The sequence below is a fragment of the Calidris pugnax genome, unplaced genomic scaffold (assembly GCF_001431845.1).
Source record: "Calidris pugnax isolate Ruff unplaced genomic scaffold, ASM143184v1 scaffold44, whole genome shotgun sequence".
NCBI classification, from domain to species: domain Eukaryota; kingdom Metazoa; phylum Chordata; class Aves; order Charadriiformes; family Scolopacidae; genus Calidris; species Calidris pugnax.
In genome coordinates this window covers 4478129-4503729 of record NW_015094506.1, presented here as the reverse complement: position 1 = coordinate 4503729, position 25601 = coordinate 4478129, and the positions used below count along the sequence as shown (strand labels likewise).

Genomic DNA, 25601 nt, shown 5'->3' with positions numbered 1-25601 from the left:
TGGACATTGTCTCTCTCAGTTTCAGTCATTCTTGCACACTACCACAGTTTGCATACAAATCACTGAATGGCAGTACTTCAATCTCCAAGTAAAATTGCTTTAATGGAAACAAAAATGCACATTCATGACATTTATATTCATAATAAGCTTCATATGCTTCATTATCTGAAAGCCTAAACACTGGGTCTAGTCTAGGCAGATTCTGTCCTATTAGATAAAGAAGTGAATGCAATTCTATTTGAAAAGTTGAGGGAAAATGTATTCTTACATTTCTTTGGGTGGCAACTGCAGGCGTATTATTGCAATCCTAATTTACACACTGAGCTTGTATTGGCTTTGTACAGAAGATAAAAAGGAATGAGATGGAAATCCAATTCTTATTAGTGACTCTACTCCAAGGCACTTATTGAGGTACATAAAGGTCTAGCAGCCATTGGAACTGGTGATGAAATGATGGGAGAATCCACACAGAAGGGCTCTGTATAACCTGAAAGGGTCTTGAGTAGCAGTAGGAACTCTGGATGTGCTGAGGACACCATAGCATAGGTAATCAGGGCAGAGGCACAACATGATCTACAACAGCTACGACCCAGTTCAGAGATCCCCTGAATATTGGCTTTGGTCCCACCAGCTCACTTAGCGGTGAGAGAACAATCATTTTACCTTGGCTTTGTTCTCAGGCTGAGAAATGAGGGTGTACATATTTAAAGAAGCCAGCTGTGGCATTCAACATCACATTCTGGTTTACGAGGGGAGGACAACATGCTATTTCTTCCACAACACAATAAAATATCATCCTCAGTTATTCCTACAGTTATGCTCCAGAATACACTGTGCTGATGGCAGCAGTGTCATGTAAGAATCATCTCATGCAAAAGAGTTGAAAGGAAAAAAAAAAATAAAAAAAAAAATCAGGGAATTGATACTATATTGACAGTCTGTTGGATTGGTTATTGTGTGTTGTTGTGTTACATCCTTTTTCCTCACTCTTTTGCTGTTTTTCCTATTTGTAAGGCAAACTACTTGAAGCAAATGGTATTCTTCCATACAGGGGAACTTAACCAAAAACAATGGATCACAGCTGTTTATAGAATCATACAATATTTAGATTAAAAGGGATCTGTGAAGATCATCCAGTTCAAGCCCCTGCTCACAGCAGGGTTAACTTCGAAATGATGCAAGATGAGATTGTAACCTGATTTTTCTACACTGACTAACGGAACACCAGTCTCACTCAGGCAATGATATAAATTATGTGCATGTCTACATCAAAGACATATGGAAAATCATTTAGGTAGAAGATCCACATTAAACGATTTGAGATTTCTTTTCAATACACATTCATAACATGATACTGACTTCAGTACTAGACTCCGATTATACAGCGGCTTATCATCAAAACACATTAAAATGAGGCTAGCTCCTGGCTTCTGTGTGCTTAACATGCTCATTATGTTACTATAAAAAATTATTATTCATAGAGGGAATTCAGAAAAAAAGGCAAAAGAGGAAAGAAGGAGAAAATTCCAGAATAGAAAAAAAAAATTACTTTGTTAGAGACTATGGAAAAGAATTACCAGGCTAGACACTGCAAAGTGCTGCACATCATGTACCTCATACAGCCTTCAAGAAGATGCTCCTCTTCTAAATATCTTAGAAAGTCTGCAGAAGAAAGTTTTGAGAGCTGCAAACTGAAGGAACTGTGCAGCTCATACCCTTCAGGCTACATCACAAATGTGGAAAGGGCTCTGCAGTGAGAGACATGCCAATGGCAAGAATTACTTTTCACAAGACTTAAACAAGGCCCGTGCACTGCTACAAAGAAATTTAACCCCTCCAAAGAGGGATTAGTGTCATTACTTCTGTGATAAATAAGGTTAATTTAATCCAATTTGCATACATCTAAAAAACATTTTCAACACTGCAATTCTACTGTTTTCTTGGTTGCTCTGTCTGAAAGTGGTTGGACTTTGCTCATCTCTGCAGCTGGTGATGGGAAGAGGTAGATGTTCAGCCCTTACACAGCTCAAGTCAATTAGACATGTGAGATTGCACAGCAGAAGTTGATGTATTCAAAACCACCCCTTTAAAAAGAAAGGATTGTTTAGACTGAACAGGAGAACAACATTTCAAAAGAACATCCTGCTCAAAAGCTAAAAAAAACCATTGCAAACAAAAAAGTAAAACTAAACACACCAAAAAAACCCTGTTCAAAACGGCAGTAATTCATTAAGAAAATAACCACCCCAAGAGATTCCCAACACATTTCACAAATCATGAATTAAATTCAGACTCACTTTGTATTTCTGGTATCCTGACAGGCTTCCTCAGAGTGGGATGCAGGAGTGTTGGGCAGGGCCCACACACTGCTGTAGTTTCTCCCTGGTCTGTTATAAAGGATCACAGCTGTTCCTCTGGCTTCTCTTGCTAAAACTAACCAGCACTTTAATTAAGGAGCCTTATTATGAGCTCCTTTTTTTGCCACAGCTTTCTGAGATTAACACTACTCTGGACAATTCTGGTACGGGTTACCTGAGCTGCTAAGCCTGAATGTTAAAATACAATGACTGTGTCCTTTGACCCCACCTTTACTCTGGAGTGTATTTCCAGTTGGGCTGCTGCTTTCCCTGATTTTCTATCTATCCCTTCACCTAACAATGAAATCCATCCTCCAGTGCTTTTCAGCCATGCACAGCAGGTTAGGAGCAGAAGCAACAACTGCCCAATTAAAATCAAAATGTCAGATGTGCAGAAGGCAAACTGAAATCTGCCTGGGCAATCAGGGCAAACACCTTTACGCTTATGCAATTAGCTGAAGGATAATTGATGACCACCGGCAATCAACCTACAGTTGCTGGTCTCATGTGCAAGAAATGTGCTAGAGCATATAATTCAGTATTGACTCAGAGGAAAAAGCTTGATTCTCTCTGAGTCACTAACACTGTCTCCTGAAGTGCTGAGGGTTTTCTTAAAAATCTCCCCTAAATTACCAGATGAAATAACAAGGTGCTTAGAAGACTCATAGCAGCGGCTACAAGTGTGCTACCATTCCCAGTTTCTCTGTAGGTTACAAAGAACAGTAAAAGCTCTTTAACTTGCTGCAGAGAGGAAAGGAATCCTTCATTAGAGAGCAGTACCCCTGATGATTTATTACAGCAAGACAGTAATAATACAGGTAAAAGCAGGTGTGGTGAGCTTTGAGGCAGTACCAAAAAGAGAAATCAAGCCAGAAGGAGGAACTCTTATTCTGGAGTACCAAAGGCTATCCAAAGAACTGTCCTGAAACAACTGCCCTGGTACAACAACACTGGCAGAGCTCCTCATTCAAACAAGTCCTTCATCTTTCCTCCCATCTACTTCCTACTATTCATTTACCTTTCTCTTTAGATTGAGAGCTTGCTGAGGCCCAGCTTTTCTTCTGCTATGACTTTGCCTGCACCTCAAAAACTGATGTCTGGGAGTTTTTTGTGGGTTTTTTGTTTGTTTGTGGGTTTTTTAAATCAAGACAGCTGCTGCATAGTAAATTCCCAATGGAATTACTACCTTGTTGTAGCTGTTTGAGGTACCTTCCAGGCAGGTGTATTGTATTTACCACAGCTAGCCACATTGCCATAAAATCACCTGTACTTTCTCTTTCCTGAGATTCTACACTCAGGAATATACCTGGAGTAAACCACCTGAATATTAAAGCACTGCTTGTTTCTGGCAATGCAGACATAACCTCTGTCAGTGCAGAGCATCCAGTGTCAACAGTGTCTGAAAGCCAGTTGATCCCTTTCTCTAAAAGAACTAGTTAATAATAAAGCTCAGGACGCTTAAAGAGCTGACCCTCAAAAGCCCTGGAGATTTGAGAAAATATTTCTAAACCCATTCTGCAGTTGCAGTTATTAATGAATGATTAATTTTTACAGACATCATCTTGTGGTTGCTTCAACCCTGTTTCCCACAGTGACCTTAACAGTCGAAATGAGCAAATCAGAACAGTGTTGAAAAACAGTTAAAAAATCAAAATAAAATTAATTAGTATATACTACAGAGGTACTTGTCATGTCTATGTACTTACAGTTGATCTGAGTTTTGCATTTAAAATAAAGATTAGTTGGTTTGGCTATGGCGTACATTAAGAATTACAGCACTAACTGTAAAGCCACATAATGAATTTCCTGAGAAGCTACAAGTAAACCTATTAACTAGTTTATTAAGTAAAAGTATTCTTAAGTATGGGTTCCTTAAGAAACTTGACACTTTGAGTTTGATCTTTTGTTTCTTTCTATAGCCTCAATAATTAATTAATCCATATTTACATTCTACTTAAAGATCCTCTACGATACTTCTTATAAAAAACCTTCCCTTCAAAAAAACGCTGGTGCTTAATTTATTCCTTCACACCGGGATTCTTGGTAGACAGCAAAGCCTCCACCATTTTTCAACAGGGACACTTGGCTTCACTTCTGTTGGAAACAAAGAGAAGCAGCTGCTGCTCTGAATGATGAAACTCTAACTGTGAGCAGCAGTATCAGCCCCACTGAGAACTGCCTTGTTGTGATGTCGTGGGAAAGGAAAAATATTTTCTTGAACATCATTTAAAGCTAATCTGACAACACAAACATTCAGAGGCTTTGATTATTGAATGGGCTCATTACAGCAGAAGGAGAAGACAGCATTAAACCATTTAGGCATGTGCTACAGGTGTAATTACTTAGGATACAGGAGATAGCAATATACGCTACATCAAATCAGTAGGCAAAGGATGCAACTGCCGTACATGGCCCCTGCTGAAGGTAATGACATGATTATGATGCCTATATGATTTTCAGCAATGTAATATTGCATGTCTATTCATCCCCTTCCACTAAGAATGTCAAAGTACTTGATGACTTCAATGAATTAAGATTCACCTTCTGTTGAAGACATGAAAGTATTTTCAGACTAGATTCAGTTCTCTTCGGCAGGAGAGTAAATCAGTAGAATTTTTGTTTGGTTTGACGGATTTCATCTCAGAGATCTGTTGCACTAGTAGGATTACCAAGAAAGGAGAATCCAAGCACATAATGCTTCAACCATGGCATTACTTCTGTCTGTTGGTGTAATGATAATACAGTTTGAAACTTGATAATACACCCTGAAACCGTAAACTAATCACCCGATTAGAGCTAGAAAGTCCCTGTTCCACCTCTGCATAGACCTCTGCATGCTTGCTTGACAGAGGGTAAGGACACCTTTCTCAGAACCATTATGTTTTGATCATTATGTTTGGGTAGCGTACTGGAGACAGACCGATAGTCTCATCTAGTACAGCCAAATCCCATGTACAGTCTGACAGAAGGCCTCCAGTATCCTATCTGTATACACTATACACTTCTGCATGAAAAACAATTACCAGGGCACATTCATGCACAGAGACAATTTGAGAAGTTTCTCCATATCCTAAGATAATCCCCGTTTAGATTGCAGGGTTATGGAGTCTTTCTCCTGTGCCAGAACTCAGCTGTAGCTTGGAATGGCTATGACCTGGAAATATGACGCTATTTATGTAGCTAGTTTTTTAAAAATAAAGAATGCCAGAGCTCTAAGGGTTAAAGTCTCTACTCTTAAGGATTACTGGTGGATTTGTCATAATGAGATAATAAAAAAAAAAGTTGGGGAACTAGAAAGGGAAGTCTAGAGAACGTGAAGCATACAGTCAGTGCCTCAGGGAAAAGAATGGCTTGTAATTAGTACTGTAAACTGCTCCGAAAAGATAAGGCCATATATAAAAAAGGTTATCAAGTTGGGGAGAGGAAGGAAGGATGGAACGTGGAGCTCCAAGAGAGGGGAAAAAAGAGTTTCAGCACGTATTGTTGTATCCTGTTCATTTAGGCATTCCAATCATTTTCTTTCATCTCATAATATTTTGCAGCACTGACCTGTGATCTTAGTGCCAGGATAATGTATCCATTCTCAGCAAGGTTATTCCTCAAAGATTACTCTCTCCTGCTTAGATGTTATTTAAACGGCACTTTAGCACAATTCTCTGATCAACAGAACAATTAAAAAAATTTAAGGCTACAGGAAGAACTTTCCAAGATCACATTTTTCATTCTCATCTATTTGAAATCATTCTAGAAACAGTATTTACAGCAACTACACTTCAGAAACAGAGTTCTGGTCTAAAGCTAAAAGAAAAATAAGATGCCCTTCTACTTACTCCGATTACGCAGCTGGGTAAGCCTAACAGCTGTGGGATAGTAGTGACCAAACATTAGAAGCATCAACCTGTTAGAATGGCTATATCATGGGAATCAGTTTGTACCTCAAAGCATGAAAACTGTAGTACATACACTTTTAGCCTAGCTAATATCGCTACCAATTCTGCTCACATTTGTGCAAGTCTCTCCCCCCTCTCTCTTTTAAAAAAGTGCTTATTGGAAATCGTATTTAAAATTAAACTGTCACTATAAAATGCAAAATCAAGGCAGCCTTGCCCGGTGGTGAAGAAACAAGATCAAGAATCCTGTTTCGAAGCCCAGCTCAGCTAAAGATTTGCTCTGCATCCTTGGGCGAGTCACTTCACCTCTCTGTAGGATACATCTAAAAAGTACAGTGTAGTCATACATGGAGATACGTAAATGGAATGGGGTACTGAAAACCATGAAGCTGCATTCTTGGAAGGCCGGTTTAGTTTTGCAGATTGTCATTTTAGTCAAGCTAGTACGGCTATAGTGCTTCTGTCATCTCAACGTTGTTACATTCATGTATGTGGGCCTGATTCAGTTATAAATTAAACCAAATGTATAAATATATAAAATAACACAAATATACATAATTAAATACACAAAAAATTATAAATGTAAATAAAAATAAATATATATAAAATATAAATAATATAAATTAAAGTTATAAATGAGCATTCATACTCACCTACCTTAAGGGCAAATGGGGAAAAGGCCCATCAATAGGCAAAAATGTGTGTAGACATTAAGATTAAAGACTTATACAAGAAAGGCAAAGTTACTGCAATATAATCCCTGATGGTAATACACTTCCTTTGCCGCCCAAATGTACAAAGGATGTTGGAAAACTCAGCTGAAAAGACTAAAAAGTCTCCTTCAAGGGAGCTGTGAAATAAAGATTTTTGATAGATATCAAGGGATTTATGGATACCATTTGTGCTGACTGGAATATGGCTTGCAGCCAGCCCTGAGCTTCAGATCAAGCATGTGACAGTCATTATATTGTGTATAGTGATTTGAGGAACTGAAAGAAAACAAAATAACTACGCTCCTCTTACACAGAAACCAGACGCTGGAGAGAAGGGAGAAAGCTAGAGGAAGATGGGGCCTTATTATATTGTAAAAACTAAAGAAACTAAAACAAGCCCCAAAGACATAGGTATATCAAGTCTTGATAGCAATACTTCATTATTGGTAAAACATACGGCATTTTCTCAGCCACAGTGGGTAGGCCATTCAGACTAATATCAGAGACTGAACTTGCCAGTGAGTGTATTTTATGGTATATACCTTACAGCTCCACTAAGAGGAGAATTTCAAGTGAAAATACTGTTAAGGGAAGAAACGTAGTGCAGGGAATGAAGATCATTTTCATTATGTCAGGCAGTAAAAATAAACCAAAAGAGACTGCCTACAGCAGTAGTTCCAGACCTGTGGCTTAATAGCAACCTCTTGCCTGCCAAACTTTCAGATATTGCTTGTGGCCAGAGAGAGCTGCTGTCAAGCTGCAAATTGATGGGGAGGACAAAGTATAACACTGTACAGAGGGCATTACATCCTCACTGCTGTTGCCCTTGAATCAGCAAAAATGGCACTGGTGTATGGCTTCAAAAGTAGAAGTTAAGTGGGGGACAGGGGGGAAAGAAATTCTGTAAAGGAAGACAGTTTGAAGAGAGAAGTGATGTATTTTATTAGAGTAATGGCTATAACTTAACAAAACCAGACAAGATCGCAGACATGCTATACCTTCTGCAAACTAATGTAAGAAGGTGTAAAAGAGATCAGGACAGACAGCTAACTTGAGCTGCAGATCCCTGGTTCAGTGGCAGTTGTGCAAAATTTTATCTTGTGAAAGACCAATTTCTGTTCTGCCCAGGCAGATCCCTCAGTCTTAACAATTTGAGGAGATGTGTGCGGCAGGTAGAGATGAAAACAAATTCTAAATCCAGACAACAAAATTAAGCTTAGATGTGTACATTTCCTATTGCCTATCCATCCATCTCCAGGTTATTCTGCTTTCTTGATAAAAATGGGAATGACACACAGCGCTATGTTGTGTTTTATCTCTTATCTGTGGGGTTGTCAAGTTTGGACGCAAGAAAGAAACAGAAAAAATGTCACTAGATAGGAAAGTAAGAGGAATTGCTTCACTGGGACACAAACAGCATTTTTTCACCAAGCCACTACTAAGGGAACATGTTTTCTCCATATGTTTTCCCTGGCATCTTTCCCCATCATATCAAAGCCAGGGTTTATGTCATATTCAGAGACATGAGAGCAGAGGCCAAAGCACAGGCGCCTTTCTCCTTCCACTTTTAAGTGAATGACCAGCACTGCTACCTGAATCACTACAGGCTTCCATGCCAAAACATAACTGGTGGGCAACACTTTTTCATCCCAAAACCCAGCTCCTTCTGCCGTGCCCATTAACTAAAAACTCAGTCATTATAAAACCTTTCTTCTCCAGACAAATATAAATGTGACAGCTTCTCCCGCTGCTGCTGAGGAGAGTTTAGATTATTATTTTTTCTAAGAAAGTTTTGTGATGATAGCGTGCTACTAGATCATATCTTGGAGACTGATGCCCTTTTTGCTCACAGGTTAACTGCAAGACAAGCCAAGCATTATGAACTTTCTCTATGTACACAAACACACATGAAACACACACAGATCTGGCCATACAGCTCTATAGCACTCCATTCTAAAGAAATGTGTTTTAACAATACTGCCTATTACGCTTACAATGCACCAAAAAACTTTACAACAACATTAAAAAGCAATTAAGGAAAAATTAAATTCATGCCTGTCCCCCCGTGACCCCACCAGATTCCACAGGAGACATTAAAAGGAGGGTCAACAATGCCAGATCTACAGTTGCCCGAAGCATTTTTCTTTCTAGACATCTTGCCCCAGTAGGTATGATCACACTGGGTGTCTCAGAGACACAATAGTTTGATCTCTGTCACAGAAACCTTAAAGTTTCTGGGAAATCTGGATATCTCTTTGCTTTGTGCTTCTGACTGAAAAAAATAATAATTCCCCATTCATTATTTTCTTTGCTCTGTTCCGATAAATACCCTCCTTCTGAGCACAGTCCTGATCCCCCATTGACAAGGAGAAAAACTTGATGCACCTGCGGTGGAAATGAAGACACATTAAATCTCAAGCCTTGCAGCTAAGACCTTACTTGTTTAACTCCACAGAAAATGTGATGCTAATTTAGCCAACACATCTACCCTTAAAACTTCACAGTGAAAGAAGCAAGCAGTAGAGCAGATCTGTACCTTCGAGGCAGGTGGTTGCACTCTGCTGTTTCAGGATCTGTGTTGAGACAAAGCAGTGTGGAAAGGCACGAGCCTCATAACAAGATTAACGAACTCGCCTCCTGTCTTCAGCGCAAGCGCTTAGCAAGGGCTGAAGTCTGCGGAGCCATGCGGGACGCATAAGTCTTCACTGCGGCATCTTCGCCTCTCCCTCGCAAAGCGCAGCCAATCAAGCTGGCAGGGTGCAAACCACAAACCGCACAGGAACTCACAGGCACGGTAGCTCACCGAGCTGGGTGTGGGACTCAGCTTACTGTGGTTTTATTCTCTTACTGCAAGGGTTATGGCTGCTCTAGAGCAGTTTGAATGCTACACAGCTGCTTGCTGCTCCAGCTGCATGTCATGCGCTGGGGCACCCCATAACCTGCTTAATACTCAGATATTTAATATATCTGTCTGGAAAGCACTGGCCCCTTTAGACACAACTAGGGATCCGCAGGAGCAAGCCGTGAAAAGTCTCCTAAAATGTGCTCTCTTCTCTAATATGGAGTGACAGTGGTGCTCATAAGCATTTGAACTTGTGGAGCACATCCCGTTTGCTGTGACAGAGTCCATGGGTGCTTACACACAGCGCACCCACACGTGAAAACGTGTTTGTATCTCTGTAAGCCAACACAGGCAAACACAAAGACCATCTTGTGCCTGGGTAGGCACAGGCCAAGAGGGAGCTGATGTATGAAAGAGTCCAGGATTTCACCAGATTCTGTGGTTAGTGTGAAGCAGGGGCTGTCCTCAAGCTGTGAGAAAAGAGGTATGAAAATCTGATTATTTTAAGAACACAGAAAAGGCAGATTTGCATATTTAGTTGTTGCACCGGTTTAGTCACTAGCAGGGTTACCTCGCAGGAGGACAGTGGCCTGGACTGTGATCTACTCAAAGCCGCAACCACTTGTCTGGCCAACACCTGTGTTATGGCTTTTTCAGATGGCAAAATATTTATAGGCCACATAAATACCGGGAAAAAAAAAATAAATAATTAAAGCTTTCTCCTCAGGTGAGTAAAGGCTGAAAAGACACTATTGAGTTACCACACCAAGCTGACCCCCTCTCACCTTCCTCAGCTCTTCTTCCCGCCAGCCTGACAGAAAATGGCAGGGGTCTCCCGTCCCCCACAGCAGGGGCTGGCGAGAAAGCTGATTGGGCAACAGAAGGAAGTGGTGGGCTTAAGAAGGTGATTGACAGCAGCTCTTCAGGGATGAGGAAGGCTTGGAAGGCAGGGAGGGGTGGGGCTTGAGAGGATGATTGACAGTCCCTTTTGGACTGCAAGGACCCTATGGGGGAAGGGAGGACTGGTTGGAAGCATTCTGATTGGATTAGGTGAGAAGGAGGGCGGGTGTTTTCAGATGATTGGCAGCAGTTTGAATCTCCCAGGGAAAAGGTTACCCAACAGTCAGTACTGTTCAGGTTTCCTGAGGTAACAGGGAGGAGGGAGAGGGGCCATGTAAGTCCACCCATGTGCCCTCACCTGTGTCAACCCCATTGGTAATTAACTCTGCACATTAATTACATGGGGCAGGAGTTACTCCTGCTCTACGCTCATCCTGTCCCTGCTGGGGCCTGGCCTCCTGAAAGGCTGTTTTCCTCCCATCTTTTCTTTCCTGCCCTCAGAGCTCCAGTCCCTCCTCCTGCCTGAGGGCTGCCAGGTGCCAGCAGGGCCCCTGTGGGATAAGGGTTACGGGTGATTGGAAAACTGGTTGCTACAGGAGAGCAGAGAGCCCCCTTAGGAAACACAGCCCTTGCCCTGGCCCATGGGCTGCCTGATGCTGAGCCTGCAGCAGTTACAGCCTGGCTTTTCACAGAAAAGTAAAAAGGAGTTGACATCAAGTGAAATTTCCCCCTGTGAATCACTCTTAGACCACTTAAAATCATAACTTAAAAACATAGTCTAAATTCTGTCTGGTAGATGGTAAGCCAGGAAGGGACCATTTGCTGCAGCTGAAATAGGTTCATAAAATATCAAGTTCCTGAGTCAGTGAGATCCACACACCCTGATTTCTTGAAGCCATTTTCTTGACTTTGTACCAGTTTGAGGATCTCGATGGAATTCCATTTCTTTGAATGTGGTTCAGACCCTGGCCAAATGGTCTGTGCTTTTTCCAGCCTGATACTCAAAAGCAGCAGGAAAAAAAAATATAAAATTAAGTCCTAACTATTGTTGACTTTGAAGAACAAGCAGCCAGGTTTCTCAGGTTTAATCTGTGTCCCTCAAAATAGAAATGGCCAAATTTAATTGATAATATTGAAATGTCTAGTATTGACAACAAACATTCTTAATTATATCTTTTTTAAATCTGTTTTAAATCATTTAAGTACTTTCAATATGAAATATTCTGATTTTCAGCTTAAACAGCTCTTTATCTAAAAATTACTTGGATTTGAATAAAAAGGTAAAAACATCTTAAAAACCCCGACTATTTGGGGGCAAAACACAACTTTTCATTTGGCCTAACATAAAATATTCTTAACTATTCAGCCAAAGATTATTTTTTTTTGCATTAGAGACTTCAATCTTGCAAGCAAACTAAAAATCAGTTATATATGCAGCACTGTAGCGCTAATCACATAGAATTGGCTCAAGAACAGAAGCACAGAATGCAAGAATCAAATGTTGGTGTTTTGTCTACTAACACTAAGACCTAAACAGTGTTCAACTTCATTTATATGACATGATTTGTCTGACATTCACTGACAAACAAAAGCAAAAGGCAGGAAATTAATGTATGGCTATTTCCTGGCTTCAGGCTTCTATAGTCTGAATGGCTCAATTTCAATATTATTTACATGCAAACATCTACCAAATTTTATATTTCAGAGGGGTTTTGGTTTTGTTGTTTGGGAGTTGTGTTTGTGGTTTGTTTTTTTTTTTTTGTCAGAGGATGATCTTTTAGGCTAATAGCTTGTTTTAGTTATGAGTCAACAATATTGATGTATTTTTATCCCTAGCACATCCTAATCTTTTAGTGTCTTAGAGTACTGGATAAACAAGTCCATCTGAGCATTAAGACCATATGATTTCTCAATGTAGAAGTCCTGTGTGGCGTTACCTCCTAAACACTTGTAATGTCATGTCACTGTAGTACATTCTTTTCACATTTCTGAAATATTCCTAAGCTCCTGGAGTGAATGAGAAGTGTATTGTTCATGTTGTTGTTTTTTATGCATACAGGAACGTCAAGCTGTCACTCTTGAACTTTTCACCATTTACTACAACCAAAGAAACAGAAGAAAGCATGGCACGCCCTGCTTGTTGAGAACACACCTCATCAAAATCCTAGACCTACAAAAAACAAACCCAGTGGGGACCCAGCTAAGGAAAACATGGATACTAAGTTTTCTGTTAAGGCAAGTTAGGATTGCAGGAGACTTATCTAATTGACTTGTAAAAACAAGGCAAATCATTGTATGCTGCCATATAACCAATGTCACAGTGCAACTCTGACAGATAGAAAAAGAGACAGAAACATACAAAGGCAAAAGAGGAGTCTCATGATTGAAGTTTTTAATAGCTTCATTGAAACATATGATAAAATCAGTTTCTCTCAGCAGGAGAGAGACAGATAAAAATGGACTCCATTTGAAGTGCAAACAACAAAGAGACACAGGGAGTTGTAAAACATACAGCACCCTCATAAAGATCCCACTTTCTCTCAGTTCCAAGTGTTTGCAACTGTCTCTCCCTGTGAAATCTTAATTAAACCAATATATTTCCCATCTAAGTCATTTGAAGATGCGTGTAGTTTGATAAAAAGGTTAATTAGCTCTATTCTTAAAAAAAATTAAAAAGGTACTGTTTTGATCTTTTGCTTGAAATTCACGCCTATCCTTGCATTAAAAATATCCCTCAATCTGGACTGTGGTAGCTAGCAGACAGGAGAAGCATGCTTGTAAGTGGGGCTGCGTGGAGGGGGCTCAGATGGAAAACAAACATTTATTATGAATTTTAATATTTTTACCTTTTGTTCTCATAACGTGTATTACAGATTGTCTCCCTTCTTGAGGCTCGGTGTTTGTCAGAGCTTAAAATGAAATTGATGCATGATGAAGGCAGACCCTTCTCTGGTGACTCAGCTGGGAATTGCACAGAAATCTACCCAGCCTGATGCTAACTAATAAAAGGAAGGGAGAGGAACAGGAACATCTCATAAAGCTGTGAAATGACAATTCACAAGCATCATTTAAATCATTTGGAGGCTGCATTCCCTTTTTATGCTATTACTGCATTGACTAAAATGCACCTCCCATGGAGTATACCAGCTGTGAAAGCTGACAGATCCAAGCCAATCGGTCTCGAAACACTGTTGTTACAGTTTAGCAGAGCAATTCACAGACAAATGGAAGCTCTTGTTTTAATTCCTTCACCTCTCTGCTCTTGTTTAGAGCCCTTCAACAATTCCATAGACAGAAGGGTTGCAATAGATTGACACGAGACATTTCCTTCCCTTCTCCCTAGTTGCAGATACTGTTCTTTTGCTGTAATGTAACTTTCTCCGGGTCTGACATTTGCATTTGGATCTTGTTACAGGTGTGATCAAAATGCTAGCTACGGTAGCACTGTAAGTCAACTGAAGCTGTGGTTTAATAGTAGAAGGTGTTAGGCTATGTTTAAACAAGCTTACTGGAAAAGAAAATCATCCATTTCTTCTTTTACTTGCTCTCTGTGTTCTTGGTAGACTTTATATTGGGAAGCATCTGAATATGGTGTTTTCAACCTCTAAACGTCAAAGCACTTAATTATTATGGCATACATTATTGAGTAGAACCAAGCCACTTTCCAATTTTTGGTGCCAAATTGCAGTCTCTCCAAAAGGTGAGGGTAGGCATATTCTCTGTATTTTCCCCTTAGGCCTGTCATGGTGGCTGTATTTTTTGTTAAAGACGGCTGAGTGGGACCAAAAGGTTATTGCAGAAAGCAGTCTTTTCTGTCTCCCAGTTCTGTAATTTTGCTGCTCTGGAATCCCAATGTTGGCTGTTTTAGCACAGATGAGAAATGGAGAATGGGATTATTTCTGTCTCTGCTTCTTTCTCCAGAATTTTGAGTGAATGGTATCACGTTTGAGCTGTTACATTTGCAGAACTGTGTTCAGTTTTCTGATTTGCAGAATAGAATAAGTATCACGACAAATGCCTGGCGTCGCTTACTGACTCTAGATGCAAAATAACTTTTTACCTATGGCACTCAGGAGGCTCAATGAAGAACTTTATGAAAAATTATTCTAAGGCCAAAGTCAAAGTCAAGGAAGAATGTGTAACAATCCCCGCCTCCCCTCCCCCAAGTGCAGTGCTGTGAGAGATCAGTGAACTAACACACAGTGTGGTTTCTCTTTCTGAGATCATGGATATGTTATGCCACAGGATGAATGACTGCAGAAGGAAATGAAGGCATGTGTCTAAGTGCCTCGCACGGTTGGATTATTTTATCAATAATGGATCAGAGAAAGTCAGACAACATTGTCAATAGGGCTTCTTCAACATTGAGACATTGAAGAATTTTCATTATATGGATAACACTGGAAGGAATCAAGGATGACTTGAGAAGGCCTGTCAAATAAAATTAGGAAGTTTGGGGGAGATTATTTAAACTAATTGCTCAAGGAAAGATAGTGAGTAATTAGAGGTGCACAAAAGAAGCAGAAAGAGAGAAAGGGAAAACAACTTTTCCTGTGTTAGTTTCAGACAAAAAAATACTTGAAAATACCAACATCTTTGCAAATAAGAAATTAGGAAAAATTACATCACTGCTGACTTTAGGCTTGCATATCAGTGGAAAAGTTTTGAATATAAAGAGAGGTGAGCAGAAATGTCTTGAAAACTGAAAAGAAATTAGCACCAGTTTGGCATTTCTAAAAATTAGGGGCTTGAAAATAAGCAAGACAAACTAATATTTCCTGGCCCTAAAATACATATTAAAATAGATTGTTGTTTATATTACTCTCTCATAGCTATGTTTTCCTAGATTAATGAAGGGAATTGCACCAGAGAAGACAGTTAGGCAGAATCTGTGTATATAAATTCTTAGTTATATGAATACTAATATGAGAGTAGGGTAATTAACATGGCTGCTCAGTGGTATGGTAGCCCAGACAAGTTACTAAGCAGCACCCCAGGTGTATGCCAGTTAGGAAGCAAGTGCTGAAGTTTCAGCCAGCAGGTTTGCTCATTCTGCAGTTTTGACAGATGCCGCTGGTAGAAACAAGTTGGTTTTCAAGCAAATGTGATTTTGCCAAGAAATCATACTAAAGACGCCATAATGCTCATAAGAGCAGTACAGTAGTATACAGGGTCAGGCAAAAGGCCCATCTGGCCCAATGTCCTCTAGCTGAGAGTGCCAATAAGATCTATTTACAGGAAATGGGCAGGAAGAAAAGAAACAAAGTGGGCCTCCTCTTAACATTCCTTCCAGAAATTGTTCCTTGCAACAATCTAGGGTCTTGTTGAGCCGGAGATTCTATTTGAACAATTATAGTTAAGAGCCACTTATTTTCTATAAATTTGTCCATTTATATTTTTTCGCTTCACTACAGTCTATGGCAATAAATGCCACAACTTACTTAATGCACAGTGTGGAAGAATACTTCTTTTTGTTCAAAACTACTACCTGGTAATTTTGATAATGCAGGTTTGTTACTCTTGAAGAAGCTAGGTTATGCTAAATTAATAGACTTCAAGTCAGTAGTCCAATGAAGTTTACATTTAAAGTAAAGTCTCAATGTTTATCACTGACATTTGAGTAGCTTTTTCTATTTAATAATTAATGAAATTGGTAGATAAACTTTGTAGTTTAGGAAGTCTGTAAGAGCATATAAAAGCTGATATCTTTATGTTCAATACCATCTCTAGACATTGTTTTTAGCTCTGAATCTGCAAGTTCTTGATAATTACTATCTAACATCTTTATGGTGAAAAGAAATGGAAATGCCAATCAATTCATAGTAGAAAATATCCACACTACAAAGACAATTATCCAGTTCATATCAATTATTCCACTTGCTGGAAATCCCTGCAGAGAATCTGAGCATAAGAGGGGAAAGTGAACTTCCTATTGTTCATCCTATTGTAGAGTGTTTCTTCTTGCACATTACTGACACACTAATGAAGGAACAAGAGTCATGTTCTATTCTTGCCCATATGATAGCTGGTGTCTGCTAGATATAGGAATAGCATATTTTTTATATTGTCATCTAGCATATTATATGAGAATCCACATTTTGAAAACTACTTTTTATAAGGAACAGAAAAAACGAAGCACAAGCAGAGCACCAACGTTTTCATTCAAAAATAAATCAAGGTAGCCATTGCCTATATTTTCTATATGACAGACTTTTAAAAATTTAAATTCAATACCTTGGAACAATTATCAGAAAGTCAAAGCCAGAGAAACAATCTTCTTTTCCTTCCCCCTTCCACAGCACTCTCAATTAGAATGAGGGTTATTTATATAGGACACAGAATTGCTCATCAAGTCAATTTGCATTCTGGGGAACAAATAGATGGATTACAGCATTATGTATAAAACTTATTCCTGCGGTAGTGATCCATGAAATTGCAGTTAATTTTGCTGAAATGGACCATTATATTTTTAAGTAGAAGTGAAAGAAAATGAGAAAGAAGAGGTAAACTGCTAGGAACTGAACTTCAAATACAAGATTAAATTATTAGTAGGAACGCAGCACTGCTGGGAACAGCATGAGCTGCTAGATGAAGCCGCTGACCTGTTGGCTTTCAGACACAACCAAGTATCTGCCTTGCCGTAGTAAATTAGATGAATTATTGGTAGTGATGGGCCTGTCACATTGCACATTCATGTCCCCAAGTGATGTATGTGAAAGTGAATTCCTGCTGCTACAAGCTCCATACAGCTCCTACTGGCTCTGAAGTGCCAACAGCATGCATCTGCTCTGTGCAACAAAATAATTGCATTGTGACACTTCTATAGTACAGCTGTGCATAATGATTTTGCTTGATTTTATACTGATAGATAAATTCAAGACTGCTTAATGATTGTACAAAAATCTGGGGGCTATGAGATTAGACTAAGAAAAACTCTAACTGTACCATGAGAAATTGCATTTCAATGCCCTTTTTTTCCCTCTCTCAGCGAAAGATGATGGCATGTGCTTCCACCTCGTCACTGCTTGACTTGAAAGTACTATGTGGTTTAATGTGGTTTCAGAACAAGTCAGAAAAACCAATTACCATTTGGTCACTCAGTTCTAAGAGTTGTGTCACTGTCTTAACTAGCTATTGTCCTTCATCTGAGTTTTGATAACTAGCAATGCATGCAACCTTACTCCACCCCATTTGTGAAGTAAAATACCTTAACTTAAAAGCCCTCTGAAAAGCAATTTGAGAGCCCTCTACTCATCTATGGCAAGAAGTAACCACCTGAACTACCAGCTGCAACTCCAATTAATTAGTCCATCATGTCAGTGGATTTAGGACACTCCAGGCCAAAGTTCATCAGTCTGACAGTACGGGGAGACTAAGGGCATTTTCAGATTCAATACTTGAAAAAATTATCAACAATAGAAACAAGGAACGAAAGAGAAAAAGTAGTATACAGAGAAGGAGATCTTGGTTCTGAATTTTCAGGTTTATAATTAGAGGAGCAAGCCAGGGGTCTTTCAGTGTCTGCCTGTCTCTTGAGGCATTCTATGGCATATGTTAATGTCTCTGCTCAGCATGCCAAAACCAGGAAAAAATCTGCCTTATCTTCCCTTTCTTATGGTTCCTGACAGCATCAGAAGAAGTAATATGACACACAGGCATCAAGATAACATTACTACATTACTAGATGTTGTACCTCCTATACTATGCTGTCCCCTTAGAAGGTTAGAAGGCTACTATAAAAGGCTATTCACGAACATTATATTTTTTCAAGTTCTACCAGAATTTCCTGGTTCAGGCAAACTTCAACCTAAACAGCTCAAGCTTAAATTTTAAGAATATATGTGCTACAACTTTAGTTGATTAAAAATGAAAATGCTTTCCATGCTAAAAAAGTGCTATCTGTTAAAAATAAACGTTAAAAAAACACACAATGCAAAAAGTAAAAACTACAGGTCAGTTGTTCTGGAAAAGAGGGGAAATAGAAGCATTTGGGAATAAAGGAATGGGTCTGTCATAGTACTCTCTTGTGTCGTCACAAATAGAGTTGTGTTATGGGTGTTTGAATCTGTTGTCTTAGATGCTATTTGGTACAACTTGGTCTGACCAAAAAATTAAATTCAAAACTGGAATAGCGGGGTCTATTGATGGTCAGTCTTAAAATAGCTTGGCAGAAAGTGCATTGGGATTCCACAACTAGGAAAACACAGAATTGATTTGGGTCAAGTCTGAGGTGCCTGTTCAGAACTAGGAAGAGAGCATCAGTAGGGGAATAACAAGTAGTGAGTTTAATGGACTCTTGTTCAAACTGTGCAATAGCATGGGGACTGAAAAGTACAGAGACCAGAACAGGGATACTGTAGAAACAATAGATTAAATGCTCTGAAATGGTGGGTAGAGATCAATAGAGTGGTTACAGTAGATTTCTAACACAACTTTCTTTATGCTTCATCCCAGCTACAGATGTCTTGCAGATTTTAGAGACTACTGGTTTTCACACAAACTATATAGGATATATAGGTAAAAGGGGAAATTAATACTTTGGATTTTAGGCAGGATTCAAAAGAGTCCTCTGCTTTTCAGGTGGATCGCTACTTTCAGAATAAAACGTAAGATGATATTTTCTGTAAAATAATATGGGAATGACTGTGCGCTAGTGTTAACTAAGTCAATATGGCTCTGTGCCACAAAAAGAGAAATTGCCCACTAGTGGCATATTTTCAGTTATTTTTGTACTGCTTTTACAGATATCAGATATTACAGAGGTCTGAAAAACATCAAGGCTATTTATTCATGAGTAAATAATTCTACATAACATTTAAACTATAAAATGAAATGAGGGGAAACTTGTGAATAATTAATATTGCCAGGAGTTAATTTTGTTCAGATAATCTTCTAAAATGCTGTAAATTTCATTTGAGCTGAAGTCACAGTAGGGAACGTCACTAAAGAAGCCAGTGTTTAATATCAGAAAAAATCTACTCAGAATTTTTGTCTTTTTTTCCTAAGACTTAAATGCCAAATATTGAATACAAAGTTACAGGACATGACTATTCAAGTTGACATACTGTCCAAACCAACCAAAGTCACTGTGTACAGCATTTAGTCTGTTGCTGTACCTTTCACCCTGACCCATCAGTCCTAAATATTTCTGCATTTTAGATGCAGTCAGTATAACATAAATAATATCACGTTGTCTAGTTTCAGTAAGAGAAAAATAGAAGCGCTGCAATTTTTGGACAGGGTGACAACAAATCTTGTGTGAAATGACAAAGTCATTTCAAACAGACACAAGATGATATCTGTTTTTGTCGGTGGGGGCGTATGGTCTACCTGCTACATTTATTGTGGAGAGAACGTATATAAAGTCCTTGCTAGGCCTTCCTCTGCGATAACGTCTAAGATTTATCTGTGTAGCAAATCCAGGTGCAGGACAGCAGGAGGCAACTCCATGTTTATGTCAGCCATAGCGTATGGTCAACAGTTGGCAGGCATGCTGTGTTTAGGCGTTGCGAGGTCATCAAACACGGCTTAATGTTTCCATACCATATGTACTGTAATATCTAATCACCATGGGAGTAGAGTCTAGTGTTTCAGCAAAATTTATTTGTTGGCTGATACTAAATCAGCTAACACTCGAAATGCTATACGTTACTAGTATTTATTTATTTTTTTTAGAGCAACACACAGAAAACCCACTACAATCTACAGCTTTTCTGCTTTCTACCTCTTAATCTCACTTTCTTCTCCTCACCAGATAGGAGCTGTAGCCTTCTCCCTCCTCCAGAAAACTTAAGCATTTTCAGATGAATAATTTCAACTGATCTATTTCTCAAATATTTGGAACACTGTGTAGCTCCTAACAGAAGAAACTTCAGAAATGAATTTTCTATGGGAGATTAAATCATCCTGATATAAAAGAAATTACTAGCAGTGTATGTTGGTGGGGGTTTTTTGGTGTAGTTTTTTTTTTTTTTTTTGCATTTCAATAGTTCCATATCGCACTGTTAGCTTCAAACAGACTCACATGGGAATCACCAGAGTCTTTGATATGATTAGATTTCTTTTTTCACACTAAATTCTGTTTACAGTTAACTGGGGAAAAATAATAATCATACCAAAACTAAGAAACTGAAGAATAAAGGTGCCTCCAGTGTGTGCTCCACAATGCCTTAAAGAATATGTATCTCTCACTCTTAGCCCCATAACTTTTTCTTTTCAAAGCAAATTGATGCTGAAAGATACACCTATGTAAGCTCTTCACAACAGAGCAAAGGGAGCTATTTTTTTTCATTATGATTCCTACAACTATGTGCCATAATTCAAATTTCCAAAGGGAATCATACCACTCCTTTCTCTCAGGTGCAACTATGCACTTGTGCAGGAAGTTGTACACATGCAACTGCCGTGGAGAACCTAATAACTTTTAAAATGACAAATTGTTTTTTGCAGTGTTTTTTTTTAGTCTTAATCTCTTGGTTGAAGCTCTAGGGAAGGCTGGGCATAAATCCATATTGGGGAAGAGGACAGGAGAACTGAAGTTGTGAGGTTGCCCACTTCAACAGCTACCAACCACTGAATGCATTTAGCTGTAGTACAAAATCACACCCTTTTACACAACTCTAGGAATGACAAGACACTTAAAGCATAGGTAAATTGCATCCACTCTAAGAACATTTTACGTTGTCAGTACTATGTGAAAAACTATAGTGCAAATAAAAAGTAGACCAAATACATGCACTGTTGAATTCAGTTACCTATGGCTTCTTTTTATCAACTGCCTCTATATAAAATGTGCTGGATAAGGGCAATTTAATTCTATTTACTGAGAAGTCCTAGAAGGCAGTGAATTTAAACTTTTTGAGCAGTGGAGCCCTAAAGATTGTACAGTTAAGTTGCAGTCTTCTGCAAAGAAAAAGTAAGCCTAATGACAGTAGTCTTACTTTTTTGAGCTCTCATTCCTTAGAAGCAGATGATGCAATTGGTAGACGTACCTTCAAAATTTGGATGAAAGCCTGAGAACCCTTTATTGCAAAAAAGTTAATATAGCTAATAAAAGTTGCATCAGCTTTCTTCAATGTTCTACAGCAGTTACAATATGGATGTGCAAGTCCTAGCATAAGAAAGCTCACTTAAACAGATTGAATGTGATTTCAGAGACATTCTCACTGGCGGTAACGTAATGAGTAAAAGTATTAGTTATATGATCTTAGCGATGTATGGTTAAAAAACAGACTGTGGAAACTATTAAATAATATGAATTTTTTTCTTTGCTTTTAAATATTAGAAATTCCATTTTAAACTCCCCTCAGTGGAATGAAGACGACATTTTTTTCCTTTTGTATCAATCTAAAAGGTTTTAACTTCCTGTAACATAGTTGTTACCATCTTCACTGCCATAAAAGTCTTCTAACTTTTCATAAAATGACCACATGTGGACAAAGCTCAAAACACAGCCTCAGATTTTATTACAAGTAAAGGGTTCTGGCTTTTTTAGACTGCTTCACTATCAGAGATGCCCAGCAAGGGTTAGCTGAAAATACTATGTGTCTTTAACCAAATCTCAAGGATAAAGGTAGATTTTCTCTACCAAAACCAGAATGATACAGTGCTCTTCATGTGTTCTGGGGGATGTCTCTCATCAGCTTCTCTCCTTTGGCCATGAATTATACCAACAGCCCTCCTGTATTGCCTTCTTACCCTGAAAGAAGATTGGATGATTTTATGTTTGAGTCATTGTGCTGGATACAGGCCTACGTTATTATTTCTGTCACAGATCTCCTGTGTAGTCTTGGACAAATAATCTCTTTATTCCTCCAACACTAAAATAAGGCTCACACATCTCAAACTCATAAGGATATTCTGAAGATCAGTCGATTAGTCTTTGTGGATACTCTGATATTAGAGAATAAATGCTTCAAAAAAGCCAATAAATATACAGTGATATTTGATTTCTGGTCTTCCACAGCTTTTTTTTTTTAAAAAAAAGCTTTCCACTTAATAAATCCCAGCTGGATGACTGTTCTTTTTTACTCAGCAGCTCTCACATTAGTTTTCTAAGGTGGAGCCAGTTTTCTTGCCGTGTCCTTTTTGGAGCTCTTTACCCTTTGGTGATTTAGTACAACATATCCTTTCCAAACATATTTATTTGCTGCTTTTTATCCTCATATTCCCAAGTGCCTTATAAATGCATGTATATAAAAAACTTCAAACAAAGAAATAAGACTGCTGCAGGGATACCACATAGCAGACAGATAAACAAGCTATTAAATAGTTAGCTATATTGTCCCTTCATGATCATATTGGAACACCCAACATGGGAGGTATGGGAGAAATACCATATATTCTATAAAAACTGCAGGGAGGAGCTTTTAATTGTGCATAATGTAACATGATCAGGACACTAAAATTAACCTATTCTTTTAAGTGTAATTTTTGATAATTAGCCACTCCAAGTAATAAGGATTTTGAGGTTTATATCTCATCCATAGTTGGCTGCAAGGTCAGCATCTTCTATGGATGTTGGTGTAATAGAAACTCAGAAATTCTGTGTACTAAATTGTCATGACCTGTTTCAACAAAGTTCTGCTTGGAGCCTCCTAGCTGAGAATTAAGAAGGCATCGTCCTAATAGTCTAAGTGAAATATGGAGGCAAGAATCCAAAGTGGGTGCACATGCAATCTATGTCAATTTACAGAATGCCCTGCACTGGCATATATCTCTCTGTTGAACTGGATTCTGCAATGAAGAAGTCTACAAGGGCTTGCTACCTTCTCTAGGAAAGACACTGTGATTCAGGACACTGTCCATATGGAAAAAACCTATTAAAAACTTTCATACAGTATAATTTGAAGTAGCCAACAAAAGAACACACATACACTAAATAACAGCAACATCTTTTCATTTTCCTTCTATGTTTTGTCACATTTGTCTTAAGAATAAAGATTTCTCTCAGGAAATTGCAATCTTAAAAATTAGTTTTTCAACTACTCCCTACTCTCCTGTTTTGCTCCATGTGTCTGGGGCACGTCTGACATAATGCAGTAATAATATTCCTTTTAAAGTAATAACTAGAAATGGGGGAAGGGATGCTGATCCTGGTTTGCTGGGTGTTCACTCATCTGTATAATTTTCACATAAATGAGCAAAACATCCCAGCTTCTTATATTCACGTCTCCCCTGTTAAAAAAGGAAGCATGTTTCAGACACTGGGGATACAAACACAGAAGGCAGCAGGTGAGAACAGGAGGGCTAGGCTGAACTGTGAATCTGTCTGGCTTTGTCAATTATTATAAAGAGTTATAAAATCTGTTAGTATTCAACTCCAGCCATTGGCAGTCGGCATTGCAGTTAATGGACTGAATGATGCCTCAGAGGCATTTTTCTACCCGATTAACTCCAGGAAATGTAACACCTGTGTAAAAAGTATCACCTCTCCCCCCCCAGTAATTAAAAAAAAATCTCAGCTGAACATTTTTCCAAGGCAACATCCATGTCACATCAAAACCAGCTTTCTCCAACACCCAGGCAAGCAGCAGTGGCCCAAGAAAGACAAGTTCTTTGAAAATCTGAAATCACCAGAGGCCTATTTTATAGGTGACAGTGATGTATTTAGAGGGGAAGAGTTGATGGATATCTAACAGATTTATTTTTAATCATCATTCTATTCCCTCACCTTCAAAGTAACTAACAAATAGCAAACAGATGGTGTTAGCAGTCAAATACTCCAAATAAGAATGCTATCTCAGGGGCAGAGTTGTGGGACCCAAACAACTGAAATGAAGGTAGTGATTTATCTGTCATCTTTTTCCTCTGGGATAAATGCAGTAAGTAACCATGTCTTGCTGAGTGTCTACCATATTCCCAAATACAAGGCGCCACGGTATATTCTTGCCTGACTTCCACTGACAGGAATCAAACATCTATCGCAACAAATGTACAAACTGCCATTTAAAAATTACGTTAGAGATAAAACTCCACAGTTTGAGCATTAAAGCATTCTCTGGGTCCTCTGTTAGATCTGCAAAGAACAATGTGGAGCTCAGAATACTTCAGGATACTTTTTACTGGGACCTTGTGGTATCTTAGGGTAGGGTTAACTTTATTTCATATTGTAAAACTATACAGTGAGATCCCAGTGAGATTACCGTTCTGAACTGTGCCATGTACTCACTCACGTTTAATACTGTCTTACATCATGGGTCATCCTGTTTAAATCTATCAGATGCTACCCAGTATGAATAAAAATACCAACATTTGACTCAGGATCATATACAGGGGATTAGGCTAGTTGGCTAAATTGGTCTGTCACCTGGCTAGCAGTCAGCAGAAACGAAGCCCCCTAGAATGTGAAATGCTCTTGTGATTTGCAGGACTACATTTATTAATAGTGAATAAATGCATAATGATGTATATCTGTAAAATTGTGTGGGTATTCTAGGGCAAAACTCTTTACCCCCTTAATGCTGCACTGGATGCCTGGCTACTAGTTTCTGCACAAAGACTGTTTTTAAAGTAGTTAATTAGTATCTGGTTATCAATGTCTTACATCTGTCAAGTGTAAGAAATATTTTGCCTAAGTAGTTAAAATGTTCACTTTGGAAGCTGTTTTATGCATAACTATGCCATCCATATTATTCAAGGTATGTGCATAATGACAGAGTGCCAAAAGATTTCAAAGCATTGAAGAACCAATAGTCTTCAAGGTAAGGAAATGTGCCTGCACTCTTCCCTTAATAGCAGAAACAAGAAAGGGCACTGGTATGACCGATATTGAAACTGGCAAAGTGGAAAAAAAATAATAATCTATGAAATTATCAAGCAGCTACTCATTCCTTAGAGTTTACAGTAGAGAATACAGACCATGGCTGGATCTGAATTCAGCCGCTGGGTAAATGAGATTTTCAGCAATTGAATTGCAGAGCAGCAGGAGAAAGGAGAAATAAAAAAGGAAGAAAATTCA

At 38.7% G+C, this 25601-nt stretch overlaps 1 protein-coding gene across 2 annotated transcripts in view; it reads right to left on the bottom strand.

The window, feature by feature from the left end:
• The window catches only part of GRAP2 (GRB2-related adaptor protein 2), a 74085-nt gene that overhangs the window by 32190 nt on the left and 16294 nt on the right, over positions 1-25601 (bottom strand). The window contains exon 1 of one of the 2 annotated variants that reach the window (XM_014963470.1): positions 9497-9607. The exons of the other annotated variant lie outside the window; for it this stretch is intronic. The gene's annotated coding sequence lies outside the window, so the exon portion shown is untranslated. Of the gene's footprint in view, positions 1-9496; positions 9608-25601 lie in introns of those variants that run through there. 2 annotated transcript variants of the gene reach the window in all.